This window comes from Bacillus rossius, chromosome 14 (assembly GCF_032445375.1).
Source record: "Bacillus rossius redtenbacheri isolate Brsri chromosome 14, Brsri_v3, whole genome shotgun sequence".
Lineage (NCBI taxonomy): Eukaryota > Metazoa > Arthropoda > Insecta > Phasmatodea > Bacillidae > Bacillus > Bacillus rossius.
The window spans coordinates 40865685-40889199 of record NC_086341.1 but is presented as its reverse complement, the minus strand read 5'-3'; positions in this window follow the sequence as shown (position 1 = coordinate 40889199).

Sequence of the window (23515 nt, the reverse complement as noted above, 5' to 3'; positions counted from 1 at the left end):
AGTTAACCAGGTCCAGTATGTACAAGCTACAAGTCTTTACGTAGTTAAGTAGTATTAAGTTGTTTTAGCGAGTTTCAAATTAGGTCTTGATCGTAAACATCATAGTTTAAGATATCTTGCCATTAAAATAGGACAGGTAACTTCTCGTTGTTCTTGTTAATTCGGGGATGGGGCAAACAAACCTCGTCGCGTCGTTACAATACCAAGAGGCTGTGGAAAACCTCTCCGAACCCCTGTCTCTCCTCCGATGTTGCTGGTTAGATCTCACTCTCCTCCGATGTCGCTGGTTGGGTCTCCGTCTCGATGCACCTCCTCTCGTGCTGCTGGTACTCCAGCAGGACTGGCGTCGGTCACCTGGAGTCGTCTAGAAGGATGATGTCCTCCGGTACACAGTCTACGATGCCGTCTACCGCTGTCGAACTCCTTCCATCTCGAAGATTGATAGTCCTTTTCTTCTTTTCTTCTTAATTCGTCGTTGATCCAGTTATATTTATGCTGTTAGTCAAAACTTATCGTCGTCGTAGATTCTTTAGTAGAGCTTCGAACATCGGTAACTACCTCTTCTTCATTGTGTAGTTCCGGTATTTATTATAAAATCATCAATTTCACGTAGATTCTAGCTATTCAGTCGTCGTACCAATGTTTTACGTGATATTCTTACATTCATTTATGACTAAATCACGGAGCTCTTTCTCTCTAATCCTTCTCCCATGATAGTAGAACAGAAACTCCAGTTCCAATTTGTTTCAAACAGTCAAAGCTTTCTCTATTGAACACTCTCCGAAATCACACTGGAAATACTAAATTCTTTAAATAAAATATATGCGCAGTCGAGCGTCCAATCACATATACTCTTTCCTCAGTAATGACCCAAAAACAATATTAAAAGGTGTAAGCTCATTTCCTATTCGTCGCCGTTTAACAAATGTTTGCAAAGACATTTCATAAAATTATTACTTAGATAAAACATGAAAATACTTAAAGAGTAAAACCAAATTGACCTGACCATAGAGATACAATACTGGTAAATATAATTCGTAACAGGACTAAGACAAAGTCATAGAGGTAAGAAGTAAAATAATAAACATAAAATTCATTTCTATTGAGGGCTTCTCAAATACCTCTATAAGTGTTTACAAGAATTCAATTTATATATATATTACCCCTGTTAAACTTTGGTGGTGATATTTAGAAAATATTATTTAAAGATGGTATTTTAAAGTATGTTAATTAATTACTACTTATAGCTTGAGTTCTGTTTGATTGAAACCGAAGATTTTTATTTATAATGAAAAAAATATTACATTCTTTTCATCCACATAAACATAGAATTTCAGTAAGGGGGTAAAATAGTTTATATATGTATTGTGTGTTTAATAGCAATACCGAAAACCTCATCCCCACCTGATTAACTTCAAAAATATTATCCTTCCTTTATAAATAAAATACTATCTTCTCACCCCTTTTGCGGTTTAACATCAAGACATGGTAAAACATGCTATGAAATTCATTATATAGGGCTTTCTTGCTCTTTTTCTCATAGCATCTTGGTTTATTTGACAGATATTAATAATAATTCTAAAACTAACTTACCTTCTTTTCACTCCTTTTGCAGTTAAATTGCGAAAAACTTATACAATCTTTCTGGACAAGTCGTCGTGAGTTTTCTACTTGCTTAGTTAGGAGATCGAATTAATGGGAATTTTTTTTTTGTCTTTCGATCTAGAGGTAACGCCAAATTACAATTCAACTAAAATTGGACAATTGATTCACTTTATTGATACTGTTTAATCGTTTATCTCTCTAAGTGACTAATTATTTAAATAAATAATTCTCAGTTTCTTACATCCAGCTTTATTTGCTTGGTATATATTATTTTTTATGATAAAACAAAACTAAACCTCTTTTCAACCGCTTAACGATCAAATTGTGAAAAATTTGAAAACCATAATACGTAAATCTATATTTCTACAGTTCATTCTGTGTTAAAACCCTTAGATCTATTAGATTTTGAAGTATGATTTTTTTCTTAAAACCAAACTTTCACCTTTTACATTCCTGGTATCTATTTCTTAATAATTTTTGTCGTACATTATTAGTTTTAGGACCATGATTTATTTAAATTAAACTTCGCCCTCTTTCAACCCTATGAAGTGTCGAATTTTGATAATTGAAAAAAAGCAATATACAATACGTAACTAATACCTACATATGTAAGTTGTTCTTCCTAAGTTTCTGATCTTTTGTTAACATAAATACGGAAGTGTTCACTTTCCTTTTTAAAACCACTCGTAACCCTTTTACACCACTTAGAAATTGAATTTCGCCAAATAATATATTTCTGTTGTTTTTTAAACGTTTAATGTTGGTACCCAATATATTTCCTTATGCTAGGTCCATAATGTTATTATTAATTACCTGAAAACTATTTTTACCCAGTTTTCATCCTCAAGGTTAGGAATTTTGCAAAATTGTAAATTTGTTTATTAGTTTGGTTTTTGTTCGCTTATTACTGGTGCTCAATATTTGTTTTTGTGCTTGATTATATTTAGAGAAAAATATAATCATATATTTTTAACTTCCCAAGAGGTGTAAAGCTGTTATTTTAAGTAGCTTTATGTTGCTAAATACCTTAGTAATAAAAAATGTTTCACCAGAATCGATCATGTAGTTTTCGATGCATGCCGAAACAAAAAAAAAAACATAAAAAAGAGAAAAAAATTATAAATATTTTTTTTTAATTATAAAATATGTCAACAGCCGTCTTATATAGATTTTTCATTATTTTATTCAATATACTGACATTTCTCCACAACCAATTTTATTTGTATATGGAATACATTTATTATTACCACCGAATTCAAACTAATGTCTATCTATGATTATAGTCATTAAAACAATACACATAACAACAATTTTTAAGAGAGCTAATCGTTTAATATTTGCAAATGGAATATTTTTAAATAAAGAAATTTCATTTGAAGTTCAATAAGACATTTTTGTCACGAATAATGATCCCTTAGACATAAAATAAAACCAATAAATAATTCTAACATAACCATTTTAAAGTATTGTCTTTCATTTGCTTGAAAAAAAACATAACCAGCTGATATTTGCATACACCAAACCACATTGCAATATGAAATTTTTTGAGAAATATTTTATTCATGGAGAAGAGGGAAACCTTTTGCCCGCTTAACCCAAAAGAAAAAGTTTCAGCTGGCAAAATAAACAATAAACAAAGTTCCCTTTGATTCCGTCAGAGTGAAAGTTGTTGCATAATGCGAAGAGTTAAAGTGCACCTTCCCAGCTCATGGTAAAGCCTGTGTTAGGCGGCTCCTGGGTACATATCTCAGTGTAATCTCTGGCGCCACCAGGACTCTAATGCTTTTTTTTAATAAAAGATCACTAATTGAACCTTATCAGCTTTAATTACATTCTCGCTTCAATTAGCACTACAATTTTTTTTCCTCTCACCCGATCAGAATGAAATTACAGCAAATATTTATTATTTTATTCTACCACAAAAAAAACCTTTTTTTTTTAAATTTAAAGTAAATATTTTATTTTCGTTTACTTGTATCTATTACTAAATTAGTTCTTGAGACAACAATTCAAACTATTAGTTTAACGGGGGGAAAACTATTCCAGGAATTTTGCGCTTAACGTACTTATTGGAGTTGTTTTGAGGAAAATACTAACGATTGGATAATAGTTTTGCTGTATTGATTGTCCACTGAGTTTCAGTAATAAAAACAACTCTATTGTTGGGGGTTTATAGAGCAGCATACTAAGTTTTTGAAGGATATATGCAGCTTGCATTACATTTATATATTTTGTAATTTCACGGATCAACAAACCGGTTCAGCTAGCTTAAGACAAATTAAAAAAATTAATAATTATTGGCTTGTATAACCACTGTGATATCTGCAGTCACCCATATATATGAAATACTTAATTACCGGTTGGTACATGCTAGACCCTATGTATTAACCGTTGTTTTTTTATACTCAATGTAGAGGAGAAATTAATAAAGCCAAGAACATCTTTACAGTTGTGAACCATCCAAAAGTAAATGCATGGGTTAAACCACGCTGAAAATACTTCTCCACAATGTTTTCCTACCCCACTACAAACATCGATGAATGTGACCGAAACACTTATCATGGCAAAACGAAGAAACGGTTGTAACACATTTTCATGAGTTTAAACTTTGAAGAGACACGTAGCTATTTCCAAGGGCTTTTGAAAATCGCTTATTGATTATACTTCCTTAAGGTTTATCGACGGTCATGCATTGTAAAATTTAAGGCCCCGATCTTAAACTTTCCTCTTGTTTTTATTAAGTTAAGACTTTGAAAATTTGTAGCCTTTCTTCAACAGAACTTTGGATTCCCTCATAAGTTACGCGTTTCGAGTCACATGGATACTGCACACTGTTGACCATCTGCGCTGTTTAGGGTTCAAGGGTTCAAGGTTTCAGTGCGAAACGGAACAACATCATGCCTCGGCTGGGCAGAAACTTGCTAATAGTCATCTGTTGTTTGAATTAATTACCGCAATTAATCCCCACGCTTTTTTAAATCTCCTATATTAAAACACATTTGCCTTATTTTTACACGATTTATATTAGCTTCACCTGTATGTTTGTTTGTATGTTTGTTTGTATGTTTGTAACCGACTCCTTTGGGTGCGATATCGACCCACTTTAAATGGCCATATTTCATTCAAACTTTGTAGATTTATCGAGGACCGATGAAAATACACAAATTTGATAAGATAATTCCATTATTCAATTTGCAAAATAAGATTTTTGTCAATTTATATTATTTCACAATATTTAGTAGGCTTTGTTTATATCGCGCCAAAGACAAACTGGAAGAAATGAGTTCGCACATTGTAAAGAAAACCACTTTGCTCATGTGCGAACTTTTTTTTTTTCAGTTTGTCTTTGGCGCGATATAAACAAAGCCTACAAAATATTGTGACATTTAATTAAATGGAAAGTGAGAATGGGTTATGATTATTTTAACTAAGCTTGTGAATCTATCAGAATTGCACAAAACACTTTTAAAAAATAACACACTTTAACGTGTGTAAAATGTCTACATATATTGATTTTAGATTTTTTTTTTTCAAATTTGACGGTGATTGAAACAACAGCGTGCCAAACTTTGCCTCGTCGACAAAGGCGCGGGAGTTTTTACACGCTTTTTTACACGCTTATATTAGCTTCACCTGTATGTTTGTTTGTATGTTTGTAACCGACTCCTTTGCACTCGATTTTGACCCACTTTAAACGGACAGATTTAATCTAAACTTCGTACACTTATCGAGGACCGGTGACAATACACTAATTTAATAAGTTTATCTCATTATCCTGATTAGGATCGACAGGATTAAATAATTTCATCACCCAGCCACTACAAACAACACAAAAGACAAAACCGGAAATTAACAGCAATTTTTTTGCTTAATTTGTGTTTTTGTCTTTTGTGTTTTTTTTTATAGTTTTCTTCCACAGACATACATGTGCTTTAGCAATGGCGTATGTCCGAAAGCTTACATCAAGTCAAGATGATTAGGTAGCTGTATTTATGTGAGAGGCCGCGGGTTGTTACACACCCGAGCGTCAGGAAAATCGCACCGCGCGGCTCTGATGCCCCTCCCCCCCCCCCCCCTTCACCTACTGGCTCCGTGGCCTCGGGCGACGTAAAGGCCAGAAAACCGCCGCCCGGCGCGGAATGTGCTCCCCCACAGGCGGGCGCTTTCCCTAGTCGCGAAGGAGCGCGGGCTCTTGTGCGCCTGACACGGCGTGATCAAAGACCGCGCCTGCGAGCCGCTCACACACACACACACACACACACACACACACACACGGGTCCCGAGCCAGCCTCGCGAGCTGCCTTCTGCCGTCGGAAAATCATGAAAGTGATATTTAAAAAAAAAAAATCACGTCCATTAAAAAAAAAAGGGTCAGTCGTGGGAACTGTCGACAGGGGTGAAAACTTAAAAACTTTGGCTTTTTAAAATGTGTAATATGACATCATTTCTACGTCAATGTACGGGAGATAATGATTTTGGTATTACCTATATCACTAGGTTGTCGGTGACGCGAACCCGTAAGTTTTGCCCCCACCAATAATAATTTTAACAACTGAAGAAGTAAAGATTTATAATTAAAAATAAAATAAATATGAACTTAAATCCACAAATAATCAACATTACCTCTCATAAATCAATAACCTGACATTTGAAGAAATTAACAAAAAAAAAAACATAACCTCAACTTAACTACCTACTAAACAAGTAGCCAATACTCGCAATATGCACCACACAATAACGTTAAAAGTTCCTTGCAAAATAAAAATAAAATGAAAAACTGATAATTTAAAAATTAGAATAAATGAAGTCCACACTCGTAGAGAACATCGGACTACACGACATAACACGCAAACTGATCACCGACTACCACCCTGGCAGGCCACCATGACTACCACCCTGGCAGGCCACCATGACTACCACCCTGGCAGGCCACCATGACTACCACCCTGGCAGGCCACCATGACTACCACCCTGGCAGGCCACCATGACTACCACCCTGGCAGGCCACCATGACTACCACCCTGGCAGGCCACCATGACTACCACCCTGGCAGGCCACCATGACTACCACCCTGGCAGGCCACCATGACTACCACCCTGGAAGGCCACCATGACTACCACCCTGGCAGGCCACCATGACTACCACCCTGGCAGGCTACCATGACTACCACCCTGGCAGGCCACCATGACTACCACCCTGGCAGGCCACCATGACTACCACCCTGGCAGGCCACCATGACTACCACCCTGGCAGGCCACCATGACTACCACCCTGGCAGGCCACCATGACTACCACCCTGGCAGGCCACCATGACTACCACCCTGGCAGGCCACCATGACTACCACCCTGGCAGGCTACCATGACTACCACCCTGGCAGGCCACCATGACTACCACCCTGGCAGGCCACCATGACTACCACCCTGGCAGGCCACCATGACTACCACCCTGGCAGGCCACCATGACTACCACCCTGGCAGGCCACCATGACTACCACCCTGGCAGGCCACCATGACTACCACCCTGGCAGGCCACCATGACTACCACCCTGGCAGGCCACCATGACTACCACCCTGGCAGGCCACCATGACTACCACCCTGGCAGGCCACCATGACTGGGCTACGCGTGTGAAACCAGACCAAGAGACACCGACCACATGCTCACTCGACGTGAATACCCATGGACACCCACCACGGTGCCATGTTTGTAAATAGTTACATTTTAGAGACATGTTTTTAATTTTATTAACAGTGAAAGACAAGCTGTTCCTATGAACGTGTAAATAATATATAGTGTAAATGTGTTTTTAGGTATAGATTCAAAACAATGACATTGAGCCAAAAAATGCTCCAAAAGACATTGCTAAAGGTTTTTTAAAATTTCCTTTAATAACAAATAATGGTTTTTACAATAATCATATCAGAAATGTAAATATATGTCAAATTAAATTAGGTAAAATAGCACTGAGTGTTGGAGTGCCTGTTGCAATACCAAAAACTGTAAAGTGTACGAAGTGTTACAATAAAAACCTATTGGATTGAATTGAACATTCACTAGGTAAATAAATAAACAAAAGAAAATCGCTCAACGCGGTCAATTTAACTTCACTTGCTGCCACTACAGCATGTCGGTGATGCGAACTCACAGGATTTTACCCATCCAAAAAGAGTCCAACACGCACATGATACAGTCGAGTATATACAATGTATTAGTGTGTATATGCGTATACATGTACACAGGCCGCTGCGCGTCGCCAGTCTGGCGCAACACGTCACTAGCATGTCGGTGACGCGAACCCGTAAGTTTTGCCCCTACCGAAAATCGCTCAACGCGGCTAAACAAGTTTTCACTTCAATAAAACTGAGACACGTCGAGCGAACAAAATAACTTGGCTGTCTGACATGGGTTGTTTGTCACGGCAAGCAAAATTTCATAATAATCTAGTTGTTTCGCTGTTTAGCGCGCTGTGAAATACTGCATGTTTACAATCATGTGATGTTTTCTGAGAAATAGTGTTCTTTGCGTCGCGTCTGAACAGGAATAGCTACGACCAGAAGAAAAGTGGAATTCAGCCATACAAGGAAACCACGCTCTTTGAATCCACCGCTTCCCTGTAGATAAACTGAAACTATAAGTTCAGACCTAAGAAAATGTCATAACGTCATAAATGGTTTCATCAGATAGTGAAAAGCAGTTGGTCATAACACTATACTGATATATTGACTTTGGCGACTACACATCTGTGTTTAGTCTTTCTTGCGATGTCTTACTGGTACTCTTATACTTTAGCCTCATTAGAGACACTTATTAATGGATTAAGATTTCGGGATATGAATCAGAAATAAATGTTCCGGAATAAATGTCTCAATATGAGTTTGGTTTAAGAGTCCGGATAATTTGACGAATTTTGTCTGGCATAAAATCTCGAATAAGTGCCTAAACCTTTCCATGTTCAAGCAATTATTAAGTTAGTTATATTAAACCATCTCTATTTCGGTTTTAGTATATAAGTTGGAAATGAATTAGACAAAACTGTTTTACTATCTCAAAATAGTTACGAATGTACTAATGGTTTAGTTATTAAAAAATAGATACCTGATGTAGATAAATTGCCATTATTTATAACCAGCGCAATAAAGGCACAGATATATTTTATAGGTACGATGAATGTTTGTAGTGAACGGATGTTGGATTGGAGTGAACAAATACTGAGAAGTTTTCTTTGTGAACTGGAGAGTTCAAAAGAGCGCATATGAAGCGAAAAACGACTGAAAATGAAATTACAGTTGGTTTTTTTTTTTCGCAGCTGAACCAGCGCAAGTTTATCAAGCAAATGAAGAAGTATTAATTAAATATGCTAATTCATTCCGCCACACGATTTTAAAATCTTTACAGCAAACACCACACCAGCCACTATAAAAATGATGCCATTAGTTCTCATTTCAATACCATTACGATTCTGAGTGTTCAGAGTAAAATTCCAAGCTAGATTCTTAAATGAAGTCCATGAAGGCGCTAAATAATAGCTCAATTCAGACACACAGGTTACATTAAGTCAACCATTTTTATTTTACACCCCAAATTCAAAATTCAATTCATACGATAATATATTATTGGTGAAAACCAATTATATATATATATATATATATATATATATATATATATATATATATATAATTGGTGAAAACCAGAGTACACTGAAAAATTCCATTTCAAAAATTTAATCTTAATATAGGCACTAAAATTGATTAATCCTTGTTAGAAATGAACAATTCAAGCATAGTCACCAATTAAGGCATTAGTAAAGAATCCTTTTCACAAATTTAACCTAAGCCCTAAGTTTCGTACTGCGAGTTAACGAAAAACTAAACGCGAAATTTGGGGAGTGTGTTTATGAACAATTAATAAAAAGCTGTCTCTGAAGATATTTGATAATAACTTAAATTGGGGTAAGACGTGTTTGGAAAACAGTTTATATTTTTTCTCACAGCACCCCATCACCAATGACCCAATTACGGAATAATATTCTATATATAAAATATAGCCCATTAAAGCTATTAGCAGTTTACAGATGTCATTTGGGGTGTGTTGACGGCTGTTAGTGGAGCGGGCATCTAAAATAACCGCGCCAAGCTGTTAGTTGAGCAGGCATCTGTAATAACCACGCCAAGCTGTTAGTAGTGCGGGCATCTGTAATAACCGCGCCAAGCTCTTAGTGGAGTGGGCATCTGTAATAACCGCCTCGTGCTGTTAGTGGAGCGGGCATGTGTGACGCTCTGAGCGGGGGTATGTGAGCCGGTCAGCCCGACAGCTTAGCGCTGGCCCCGGGCGAGGGCTTGTCTGAGGCGAGGCGAGCAAGGGCAGGCGACAGCCGGACAACCAGAGGGTCTTAAAGGATCTGCGGCGCTGCGCCCTCGTTACAGTTGCCTCGCCTTGTCTGCGCTCCCCGTGACCTCTGCCCGGGTTCATCCTGGCCCCTGGTAGCTGCGCGCGCGGTGGGCCTCAGACTTGTTGCTCCATCAGGCAACACCGCCGCAGGGTGAGCTGCAACTGTGCTGTCGTCACAGCCACATGCGGGCCTGGAGGTCCGAGTGCCAGACCCGGGCATCGAACCACAGGCCCCAGAGTAGAGTCCCAGTCCACCCACTGACTCTGGTTGTGAAGACAGACATCAGGTTTTAATGGTGATGTAGATAACGGATGTTTGGTGACCCCTGAGGTGTTGTGAGTCGGGTGGTTTGGCGGGGTTGCAGTCAGGACTCGAACCCGTGCTGTGCTGAGGGCGATCTCGGAGCACGGTGAGAGAGTGTGTGTTAGTGTTATTTGGGTTCGTGTGTTCGAATCCCAGTGGAGAATGTTTCAGCGGGCTGCATGCCCTGCGCTCTCTATTTCAGGTGTGTAAGTTGTTAGCTGGCTGTGGTTTCTAATCGTATTGGGTGAATGAACAAGGTCACTATCCTGAACAAATGTCTGAGGAACTAAACCAATTAGTAATTTATTAACACACTAAATAATGCCCGGTATATAATTTCTTAGAAGTAGTTACACGTATACAAAGCATCTCTCTACAGTAGCTTGGATTCTGGGTTGTAGCCGTGTCCTTTGCGAATAATTCACCGACGTTTCGGTCGACATTTCTGTCGCCATCATCAGGGAGCAGTAACCTGGCAGTAGGTTAAGTGTACTAGGTAACTGCTCCCTGATGATGGCGACTGCAATGGCGACCGAAACTTCGGTGAATTATTCGCCAAGGACACGGCTACAACCCATAAGCCAAGCTACTTCAGACAATGGCCGTGAAAGCCTGCGAGCATTATCATCTCTCTATATATGCCACTCTATAAAGCTATACGCACTGGGTGTCATACATACATACATTCAGGAAATAAGGTATAGCACTAGATAGTTTCGGTCATTTGAAGCCTTTGCAACTACGTTGGAACTTACACGCGGATAGGCTTCGTTACAATTAAAAAAAGAAAAGAAAAAAAGAACAGTCGCCTAACAACAAATCACGGTTACTTGTTTCTAAGATTTATAGTTCGAAATAAATAAAAGGGCTATGGTATATCAATGAATTATCAGTTATGTCTATAACACTTACTTTCGAAGGTCATATTTTAAAGCTGCGGATGATCTATTTCTCGCTCCAGAACTGGAAGTCGAATGGTGTATTGGACTCGCAGAGTTTTAAACAAATATGCTGTAACGACATTTGATTAGTATAACTACAATATATGCTTTCTGGAATGTAATAGGCCCGTTAAAGTGATATGTACAGTTACCTGTTGGTTCTTGTGAAATTGACGACATTGCAAATTACACTGAGGAAAAGTTACCATCGGATGTATACATTCATCTGCGCAGGAATCCAAACACCCAAAAAGAGCATTCTAACACGCAGTACGGAATGACTTACGAAAGCAGGGACCATAAGTACATGGTAGGTTTCGAACCTAAGTTCTACATTAGAGGATAATATATGAATCTACACAAGCTGTAAACATATTGCCCGTAAATATTATAAAGAATAACTGCAATATGGAAAGTGGAAGTTATCTTAATGAAAGGTAAAACAATATGCTACACGAGTTTTCGCCAATGGTTTTGCCAGGATTGGTTGAAGTGCCGCAAATTATCATTAACGTTTCCATCGTCATGAAGAGCGGAATCTGTATTATCGTTGGAATTGCTGGCCGGAGAAATAGCTTGATAACATTTATAAACAAAGAGATAACTTTAAATATGTACTTGAAGTGTTGGGCATAAAGCTTGTGAGACATGACAGTTATAAACGAAAACACATTGGCGTGCAGAAGATCAGTTTATGGCTTGTGTATATTTTTCTAAATCAATTTGCAAGATATTGTGTTGTGTGTTTAATTTTTAGATTTTTAAGGTATCTGCAAATTAATGAAACTTAATGAAAATTTAGACTATCAATAGCTATTAAGTATGTAAGTTAAACTCAGATGAAAGAGACTCCAGTTTACTTTATTTTAGGTTGAGTGCATATATTCTGGTTTGAATAGCCTGGAGCATAAGTTCAACAAATATTCTTGAAAACTCGATGACGTCTATACCATCCGCAACAGTGACTTCAATATTCGAAGTGGCAGCATGTGGTGGATTTCCATCACACAACTGTGCCTATAGTGGCAGTGCCAATAACTTGAAAGTGCGAGTATGTATGATACATAATTTTAAATATAAGTCTCAACGTGTTCCATACCGGTGAACTATGTATTGAAATTAGTTTATACTCTATGGAAACTTGAAATGATACAAGTACCTAAGTACCTAATTTTAACATCTGTGATAAGGATTTTACTTAATGTTTATTGCAAAGAGTCATTAAACATACCACTATACATTTAAGAAAATCTTCTTGGCGTAAAAAATGCGTTGGTACAGTTGGTCGGCCTGAAAAACTCAAAATGCTTAGCAAATTATGTAAAGCTACAAAATTAATATTATTTGGCTCTGTACTATCACGAATATATAAAATGTTTGTCTTTAGTGTGATTCTCAGTTCGCCTTTGATTGCGAAAGGGTGAAGTTTGACTGTCTTGTGTGGAGAGCTGGCTTAAGAGTCTTGCGTTCCACGGGGTTCCCGTCGACCCTGTAGGAAGAGCGGACCTATGAAGTGTCGGAGTTGTAGTCGGCTCTAGTATCTGAGTGAAGCTCTCTGCAAGACTCAAAAAGGGCGTGTGATGCGAATATATAGTCTCTCCCGCTTACGGTAACCCATAGCCTTCTCGTGGCGCCAGTGTTTAAACAAATATGGGCAATGCCGGGGGTGCCCACTCCTCAGACTTCCTCGGTATGTCGGAACGGGAATTCTGGTGGATTAGTAAGATGGGGGTAAGTGACTACGACTTGCCTCTTCAGAAAGTCCACTGGGGGGTTTTGGACCCCCAAACCCTAGGTGGTGTCTCAAAGCATCGGACTCAATGTGAAGAATCCAGTATGCATATGGAACAGCGAAGGGCGGCAGCGTGGCGGGGTTTCGCTCCCTGTCCGGGCACCCGGGCTCTGGCAAAGCTGTAACCTTCGGGCGGTGGATAGTCCAAGAGTCGGCAATTAAGGCAATCCTTGGTTTGGTGTTACCTTACCTACCCGGGCTCTGGCAAAGCTGTAACCTGCGGGCGGGGGAGATGCTGATATTGAAGCACTCAAGGTCATCCAAGTCCGGATTAGGGGGTGCTCTCTCGCGATGAGGCTGCCTGGGAAAACACTATACCTGAAGAAAAAGGGTGCCACGGGACTGATCCTTTACTGTGATAGTTCCCTGCTGAGATTTCCTCTAATGGCTCAGGATCAGGATTGGAGTAGGAAAACGTGGTGGTAGTGGTCCTCCTATGCTTGGAGAACACTCCGAAGGGTCCCCACCCTGTTGACGAGTGGAAGTGTTGAGCTGCTTAAGCTCGGGTACTAGCCTGCTGAGCTAGTAGAGGTTGGATAGGCCTCAGCTGGATCACGAGTAACTGGGTGACCGAGGGGTCCCAGGGATGTGATAGGTATGGTTCCGTGTCGTTGCTACTCAGATCCCTCAGAGGGGGTTAGCTCTGTGGAGGTCTGGGGGTGGACGGCGGAGCTGAGGGTGCATCGGTGGGGCCGAAGTTGGGATGGGTCTCCTCAACCTCTCGACCTAGCTGGGCACTTCTCAGTAACATGCCGCGATTAGAAATGGCGTATCCCTTTCTCGGTTCTAGGAACCCATGTCAGACTCTGGTAACAGTGTCAGGCATGTAAAAGAACCATCTTCCTCCTAACCAGGATTATGCCCAAATGGGATTATCTGCCTGGGGGAGTGTCGATGAATTGAGATGAGATGTGAATCTATTCAATTGTCTTGTGTGGAGAATAATGTATTAGTTATTGTATATGGTTGACCACGGCCAATGGTTTTTTTTACGAAACAAGTGATTGTCATTTGTGAGTCTGATGAATAAGTTGTCCTGAAGACTTATTCGATTGTATTTTAAATCCAGGTATCAAATAACTCATAATTAGAGACCGAAAAATTTCGCCGATTCCTTTCGCGATAGGTTAGAATCCAAAAACGTTTGCCTTTTTCCCGCATCAGTGATTGGACAACAGTTTATCTGAATGACACTCGGCCAATTAAAAACCTTTAACAAAAGAAGTATCGAATCACTAGCGTCCCAGTTAACAGGTATCACGAGTCAGTAGCCAATGAGCAAACGTCATTTTCCCGCATGCATAGAGGATCATGGAGTCTATCCTACAGGTCATTGAAATCGCGAATTTTTCCTGTCTCTAGTCATAATGAATGACGCCAGGTGTTCTGTTTTTGCCGTTATTTTGTCTGAAGATAGTTTGCATGGTAAGTTTTACATTTGATTTTTCGGGTTGCGAGCTCACCTTTCACTTCCAATTCTCTGCCGTTTCCTCGATGTACTGTGAAACATTTACAAACTGTGACACAACATGGGTCTCGGTGCAGATGGAGAGACGTTTGCTTCAAGGTGCGCCAGTGCGAACTTTTCAGTGTGTTTTGTTTTCACAGAGGAGAAAACTTCATGATGCGGACAGAGCTCGTTACTTGGCAAATTGTTGCAGTCGAAAAACCCGATCCTTCATCAGGAACATCCTTCTCGTGTTGGAGGATTTCCCCAGATTGTGGTGAAACCAGACACCACATGTTGCTGCCGGGGGAAAGGACGGTTCCACCTCCTCTGGTCTGTTGCTGGCCGGGCCTAGCGCATGATGACTTGTGCTTGCAGCTCGTGAGTGGACATTGCTTCACTGGACAGTGACGACTGGGGTTTCTGACATGCTCTGAAGACAGTGTGTTGAACTGTGAGATCTTGTTTGTTCTACAGCTAGGAGTACCATGTTGGACCTTCCAAATTTAAAAAAAAGGCGCCTAACAACAAACTGCAGTCCCTTGTTTATAAATTTCTAGTAGGTAGTGTGAAATGCAGTTATGTCCATAAAAGAATGTCCAAGTTACAAATTTTAACAGCATCAAAAGTAAGCATCGAACAGTTTTGGCCCATGGTCACAATTAACGAGGAAATCAAAAAAGTTTTTAGCTAAGCACATGCGCGAGTGTTACTTTGTTTTTTTTTTTCTCCCGTTCGCAGCGCCACCTGCGCAAAATCGCGACTCTTGAGCGTAAAGCGTATTGTGTTCTGCAATTTGCTAGGAGTGAATCTGTAATTTCAGTTCAACGTGTTTTTCGTCCGAAGTTTGTGATCCCCCGTGTGGCAAAAACATCAGCTGATAGTTCACTATCGCTGGCCTCCGCGTTCACCTGACATAAAACGATGCTATTTTATTTTTCTATTGGGGCTATATAAAAAATCGTATTTTCGTTCCGCCACTACAGAATGATTTGCCAGAGTTGAGACACGGAATTGAAGAGTCTATTGCTTCCATTACTCCGAACTATGGACCGGAAAAATTCGCGGGTTCAATCACCTGCAGGATGAACTCCATAGTTCTACGTACATTCGGTTACATGTTACCCACTCATTGGCTGCTGTCTTGTGAGACGACCCAACGTAGGAACCTGTGATTCGATACAGCTTTGGTTGGGTGTTTCTCATTGGCCCAGCGTCATCCAGGTGAGTTGTGAGCGAATATCAGAAGCAGCACTGAGGTATAACTATTTGTATTTTAGCCTATCGCGAAATGAATTCACGAATTTTTCCGGTCTCTACTCCGGACGTGTTAACCTAAGTGTGGGAATAATTGGATTTTAGGTGGGATGCATGCCGTATGACTAAAAGTCCACATATTGAACATAGTCTAAATTAAACTGGCATAATACAATTTTATGGACAGCCTGTACTTTCATTTCATGACAGGCAGGGCGTCAGCAACTTACGTGCAACGTGATAGACACAGGCTCTTACATTGACATGTCCATATCCTGTTATTCAACAGGATTTCTCTGACTCAAGACAAATATTTGTACTAATTTTATTTTTTAACTTAAAATGTCATGTCCCTAATGAAAACTAGAACAGAAGCTGCTGTGTAATTAGTTCTTTCTAACTAAAGAAAAATTCATTAAAAAAGTAATTTTGGAATAATAACACAATAGTTTGATGTAATAGTACGCGTAACTAAGTAGTTAGTTCATTTCTTATTTTCAAAAGTGACTGTTTTCCTCCTGCAGTGAAAGAATTATACCGTCTTGCATGGGAATGAAACAGAGCGTGACGGAAATAAATCGTGGAACAGAAAAAAGAAACTTTAATTAAATTCTTGACACATTTATTAGAGGGAAGTTGTTCCCAACATTACCACTGGATCCTCGTCTGTGTGATCACTAGATAAATTAAATTTCCGTGGATTAAGTGCGTTATTCTTAGAGAGTTTAATTACATTCCGCTGAAGAAACAAAACACAATGAAAACAGTAATTGGATTGTTTATTTCAAGAATTTTTTTTGTTAGTCATATTAAGCATATTTTAAATAGTACCTACTTAATAATAATTCTTTAGTTCATAAATATTTATTACCAATTTTTATAAAAAATAAAACATATTTTGTAGTAAAATGTAAAATACTATTTTCAATCAAAATAAAACTTTTATTTTTATCGGTACGCTGCCAAAAACTATCCTAGTTATCATTCCAAGGACCACAAAAACATTATAAAATAACATTTAGTACACAAGTGAAAGTAATTGAAAAAATTAAACAAAAAAAAAATAAAAATTTTAAAAAAGATTTAACGCTTATTTAATGCAAATGGTGCCTCAGTTAAAAATTTTAAAAATATGTAACTTAAAAAAAAAATAAAACGTTCGGATAAGTAAAAGGATTAAAAATACATACATGCACAAAAAATCAGTGGGTATTCATTGCAATTATTCTGTTTTATAATTTTAATGCCAAAATTTTATCTCCATAATATGAAAATACCAAATATTGCGTAAAAGAGTTAGAAATACAGTTGAACAAGAAATTTTTATTTAATTTTAGTTTAAAATTTTATAATTATTTATTTAAAATATTCATTCAAATTATTATTATTATTATTATGTTAAGGCACTTCAAAAATTATAACTTGTATTTTAAAATTTATTTATTATAGGACATTGACTTTACACTTCAATCAAGATCTAATTCCATTATCTGGGTTAGTAAATTAGCTTAGTTATAAATAAAAGTATGTAACTTAACCAGGATTCAATCACCATAGGCTAAAAAGTGTAACTAACTCTTGGTTAAAATGCCAGATAGTAAAACACAATATAATTTGTAATTAGTATTTTTATATAGGATGTATATTAATAACCTGTTACTTCATTCAATGAGGCTAAGTTTTCGTATTTCGATGAAAATAAATAAATATATATATATAAATTTTTGGTAATCACTCTAAACACTCCAGCTAAAATCATAAGTAATTGAATATTGCATATAATTGGTTTTAAAATGCGCAATAAAATACAAATTTAACAAAAAGACTTACACAGATTTTTTTCATACGGAAAGAGACATAGAATCGTCGTGACAATAGTACCGGACTTAGAAAACATTTATAGAATTGGAAATTATTACTTAAAACTTAAACACATTGGATTATCTTATTTTTTGATTCCAGACACAGGCTACGCATTTTAATTATATCACAGAAAAATATTTGCAGTGCTACAAATTTTATATAATAAATTTATATTTTTTTAGAGTTAGACAACGATTCTGAACATATTGGCAGTTTAAACAGAACTAAGAAAAAATATACCATGGCATTATAATAACTCTAAATGTGTTTAAACACCTACTGAATTCGCCATGTTACTAACTGTATGTGATTGGTAGAAACCTGTAAAATTCGCAGATTCATTTCGCGATAGGATAGAGCCAAATACTTTTGTCATTATGTTGCTTCAGTGATTGGGCCACAGTTTATCTGTAGGACTCTGGACCAATGAAAAATCTTTAACAGAAAGATTAGCTAATCACGATCATTCCAGTCAACAGGTGTTACGAGTCGGTAACCAATCAGTAATTGTAATTTGCACGAGTGCCTAGAGGATCATGGCGTCTATCCTTTAGGGATTTGAAATCGCGAATTGTACAGGTCTCTGGTGATTGGCTACCTACTGAATGATCCTGGCCGCCGATTGAGCGTGTCTGGTTAATCGACTGGAGCAGTCTGGCCAACATCTGAATGTGCCTTGTTAATCGAGGGACATGTAGAACTGCCCTGAAAACACATGCCAAGGCATGTAAAGGTCTCACTTTCCGTTCTAACAAGACTGTACAAAAACGAGAAAAGCTAGTGGTTGGTTTGTTTTTGTACTTGTAAAAATTTCACAGTAAATTTTGTTGTTTTTTTCCTGGAACATGTCACTTTTTTTCGGCAATTTTAACTAAACAATTTTTTTTTTACCTATGATGAACTTTTTTTTGCATCAGTCGAGATTCGAACAGTAATGATTTTGAATCATCCAGTAAATAAAATTCTGAATTTTTAAAAAAAAATTTGGAAATTTTTTCCGAATTTACAGCTTAAAAAGTTATGTATTTTTATTATAGCGGCCAAATTTCAAGATGGTAAACGACCTGACAGTAAATGAATACTGTACTCTAGAGGGCAAAATATTTAAACTCATGTGGCAGCAGTGTACTCTAGCAGCCGAAAACAGTATGGCAGCCATGACATCATATGGCTGACGTAATATCTGCCTTGGCTTTATTGTTGTGAGGTCAGTCTGCCGGGGGCTTATGTGGAGGAAGGATCTGTCGTCTTTTCAAATTGATATTCCTCGCCGGATTCAAACCAAGGACTCCATGATTTTTTTTCCATTAAAATTTAAGTAAGTAATTTTTAGGAATTAAATTTTTTTCCATTAAAATGGTATAATAATTACTGATTTTAAAGATGATTGCAATATTCGGGGATTGGAGTGCTCGGTTACAAAATGTTTGAATTCAAGATGGCGCCTGAGGTCAGAGTTCGAGGTCATGGCCAAGTTAGTATTTCAAGTTCAAAGTCAAATATCAAGTTAAAGGTCAAAAGTCAAGGTGCAATTCCAAGTTCAGTGTCAAAGGTCAAGGTTAAATATTGAATTTCAAGGTCAAAAGTTCAAGTTCAAGATCAAATGTTAAGTTCTAGTTCAGAGGTCAAGGTCGAGGTCATCCGAGATGGCCGCAGTCACGTCAAAATCCAAAATGGCGGTCAGCACCTCACGCACCTCAGCCTTGAAGCCTGCCGCAGAACCGAGTGTTATATACTACTGACGCGTGCCGAGCGTTAGCTAGTACGTCAGCCTTCTTTTCACAGACGAGAGAGCCAAACGCCCGATCGTGCATCTTCGGTTTTTTTATTTTGTTCATTTTAAATAAATATGGCGGTGTTGAAAAAAAAATACTAATGGTTAGAGTAGGTTAGGTTAGCTACATTATAAATACTTTACAACATTGTGGACGGTTGATTTGGTTAGGATAGCTACATCTGTAAAGTCGGTTTACGGACGATAGTTTAACGTGACAACGTCATAACAAAACATTGATGAAATGATTGCATACTTTTATGAATAAAATTGAATCATTTTTATTGAATTATCACTATTTTGTATGGATACAAAGAAGGAGTGAAATGAAATCTACAATTTAGTTGATAATTTTTTTTTTATTTGCACTCATTAATTCAAATATGTTTATTACTTTAGCGAAGATATTATTTTAACTATAACTGTTATGCATGTTTGCTATTTAACTTCTTCCAATATGTGTTATTCTGTTAAGGATAGGACGATGATAGGAAAAGTAGGAAACGAACGGGAGTGTTTCAAGTTTAACGTGCCTCGAGAAAGTCGAATCGATGGTTGTTCCAATCGAGTGGAAGAGAGACAGATGCGGCTCAAGCGTACAATGAGTGTAACGGGACAAAGCGCAACGGGACAATGTGCGTAACGGGACACTTTTTTCGCGCGTGCAGCCGGCGTTCATCGATTTATTAGACGTTGTCACGTCAAAAACCATGAACTTCGGGGAACATCGGGTTTTGGCTGTCTCGCCTGTGTAAAGAAGGCTTCCCGAGTGGAACCGTGGGAAAGAAAAGCAGACAAATAAGCAGTTAGTTCCCCGAGATGAGGTAGAGCCCGCGTCAGGGCGCGGGGTGTTGTGGGGCGAAGTGCCCCCCCTTAAGATCTCCCGGGGGGGCGTTTAGCCGGCCCGCCGCTTACTGCCGCAATAAAACCACGCCGGGCGGGAGATGTTACACTAGCTGCCATCCTCAGGCTCGCAGCACGAAGCAGGGAAGATGGTGTCGCGACCCGATGCTGTAACCGAGCCTCTTGTTTTCGTTGGAAAAATCGGGAAGCCTACGATTCACGCCGAGTATTCGACATGCCCGAAGATTACCGATTTACCTGCCTTCGGGTGACTTCGGAATTCTTTTGTTTAGGTGAAAAAACGCATTTTTTAAAAAATTTTCCGTGTGATCTTGAATGACTAATTAAATAAAATGGTCGATAAGGTCAGGTCAGTTACATTCTAAATACTTTCAAACTAAGCGGACATTGAAAATAATATGAATTATTTTTAATTTTTAAACCGGGACAAAGGATGAACAGTAGGAACTCGCGTAATTTTTTTTTTACTTATTACTTGCGCAACAATATCCAAACAAAAAATAAATCTTAAGTTAGTGACATCGCATTTTAATTTGATGACATTGCAAGACGAATGTAAAAGATAGGAATGTTCGTATATTTACTCAAATATTAGTCTTGGTTTTAATGGCTTAATTTGTTTTATTTTTATGAAACTTCCTACCTTTATTTGTTTATGTCCGGCATTTAAAACATACATTTTTTCACCTAAACAAAAGAATTCCGAAGACACCTGAAGGAAAGTATTCGGTAATGTTCGGGCATGTCGAATACTCGGCGTGAATCGTAGGCTCCCCGTTCGAAATCAGCGACTTGTGCGGTGTTTTTCGGGAAACCTTAAAAACCTGAAAGTCGTTAACTTTCCGAATGAAAATGTTGGCTACCTCGATTTTACAATTTTTTGGTCGTTCTTTGTTGGGAATAATCACCGTATGTTTGTCACGTATCTATCTGCCAATACGAAACAACCAAAACATTACGTTAAAGTGCTTTCTCTTTTGTTTCAAAACTTAAAAAAAACTGCACAGCCGTAAAGTAAGAGTGATGAAAATCATAACTTCAAGTTCAGTGCCAAAAATACACAAGAGCAGACGGTGACCGTGCTTATTTCATTGCTACCAAGATAATTCAACATAGTTAAAAAAAAAAAATCCAAAGTTAAATATTTTGCTCTCCGTTAATAGCCTATCCACAAATTCTGAACTAATAATATCTGTAAAATTATTTCTTTACTTAAGTCATTATGTTTTAAAATATTTTCTTTGTTGTCTTCATATTAAAAACTTAATTTTTAATGTTGGCAATTCTCAACCGCTTAGTTTTACTATGGGAAGCCTTCTTTTCAAAGACGAGAGAGCAAAACGCCCGCTAGTGCATCTTCGGTTTTTTTTGTTCATTGTAAATAAATGTGGTGGTGTTGATAAAATGAAAGACCATAAACAAGACAAAGGTATTTATCTGTACGCCGCCATATTTTCGTTTGCCGTGTGTCCGTGAATGTTTATTTTGGACAATTCATGATAACTAATGGTCAATTAGGTTAGGTTAGCTACATTATAAATACTTTAAAACATTGTGGACGGTTGATTTGGTTAGGATAGCTACATTAAAGATTCTGTGAAATCATGTAAACGGTTTCCTAGCCCTGGATAGCTACATATTAAAAAGTTATTTGCTAAGCAACCATAAAATGATTTTAAAGTATTTTTAATGTAGGTATACTTACCTAACATATACAACCATCCACAATGTTTTAAAGTATTTATAATGTAGCTAACCTATTCTAATCGACCGCAAAATTTAAACGATTTATACAATGAGATAGAACGGCGTATGACGTATGAGTAAGCTACATCCCCAATAAATACACCTGTGTGGTACGGGGAAAAAAAAGCGAGCACGAACTTCGGGGAACTTCGGGTGTGGCTCTCTCGTCTGTGAAATGAAGGCTTCCCTTTTACTATTGGCCATATTCCGCCTGCTCGGTTGCCCCCAGTGGCCTTCACCCCCCCCCCCCCTCCCCTCAGGCCCTTGGCTTGTAGCTTTGAATATATATACTGTATAGAAGTCGCCAGTCCAGGTTAAAATGTCTAATACGGTTTTGAGGTAGTTGGTTAATTCACCGCCGCAATCGCCACCATCTCCAGGACATCGACTTGTGGTGGTCCCTAGCGGACAAGTGTCGAACTCTTCAAACACCCCTTCCCCCTCCCCGCTGAACGACCTTGAGCTGCAGTGATTGATGGGTGGGGGGTGCGGGGCAATGACAGCGGGCGACAGTGCTGCGCTCTAACGTGCAAATAACAACTAAGACGATACAGGGCGTTACGGCAGCGCCCTGCAGCGGTGAAGTTCCCAAGCCGCTCGTCATACGCTCCTGAAAGACGTAGAGTAAATCCTATCCACTCGCGACTTCTATACAGTATATATATTCAAAGCTTGTAGTTCCTCAGGCCGACTGCGCATGCGCACTTACTAACAGGACAAGTTGCCCCAAGCACCGGACAGCCCTGCACTAACAACACAGGCGGTAGTGTGGAAAATAACATCGCAGCCAATGACGCGCGACCACGGAAACATTTTATTGATAAATCCTTAAATTGTATAATTCATTTTCTGGTTTCATCGTTAAACGTCTTTTTAAGACATTAAAGTCCCGGATGTTAATTTCCCCCAATTAATGTATATAATTTTTAAAAAGGTTTTTTTTGTTTAAGTGATAAAGTTTTTATGGTGTGATAATGTTGGTAAAATTTGTATTAAACAGGTACAAAGTTCGTACCATGGAGGGAAAAATGTAGACAAATACCTCCCTGGTCCATACTGGGCATACCGTCTGCCATCCATCAGATTGATGTGAAAACAACCGCAGGTTTTCACACTGAAGCTACGACCACGCGGGGCGCTTTGCTCGCTATGTTCGATATGTTCGCTATGCTCGCTATTCTCGCTATGTTCGCTATGCTCGCTATTATCGCTATGCTCGCTATTATCGCTATGCTCGCTATGATCGCTATGAACGCTATGATCGCTATGCTCGCTATGTTCGCTATGAAAGTTAATACAGCCAGCTGCATCTCGGGCGTCCCAGGCCACATCAAGGTGTGTTCGCTGTGTTCGCTATGTTGGCGTCGTAATTTTTGACTAATTAAATTTTTAAGGTCATGGTAAAGTAATAAAAGGTCCAGGTCATCTAATATGGCGGCCGTGACGTCACAATCCAAGATGGCGACCGGCGCCCCGCTCCACACTGAAGCCTGTTCTCGAGGGAACATCTGTAATACTACTTATTTCAAAAATTT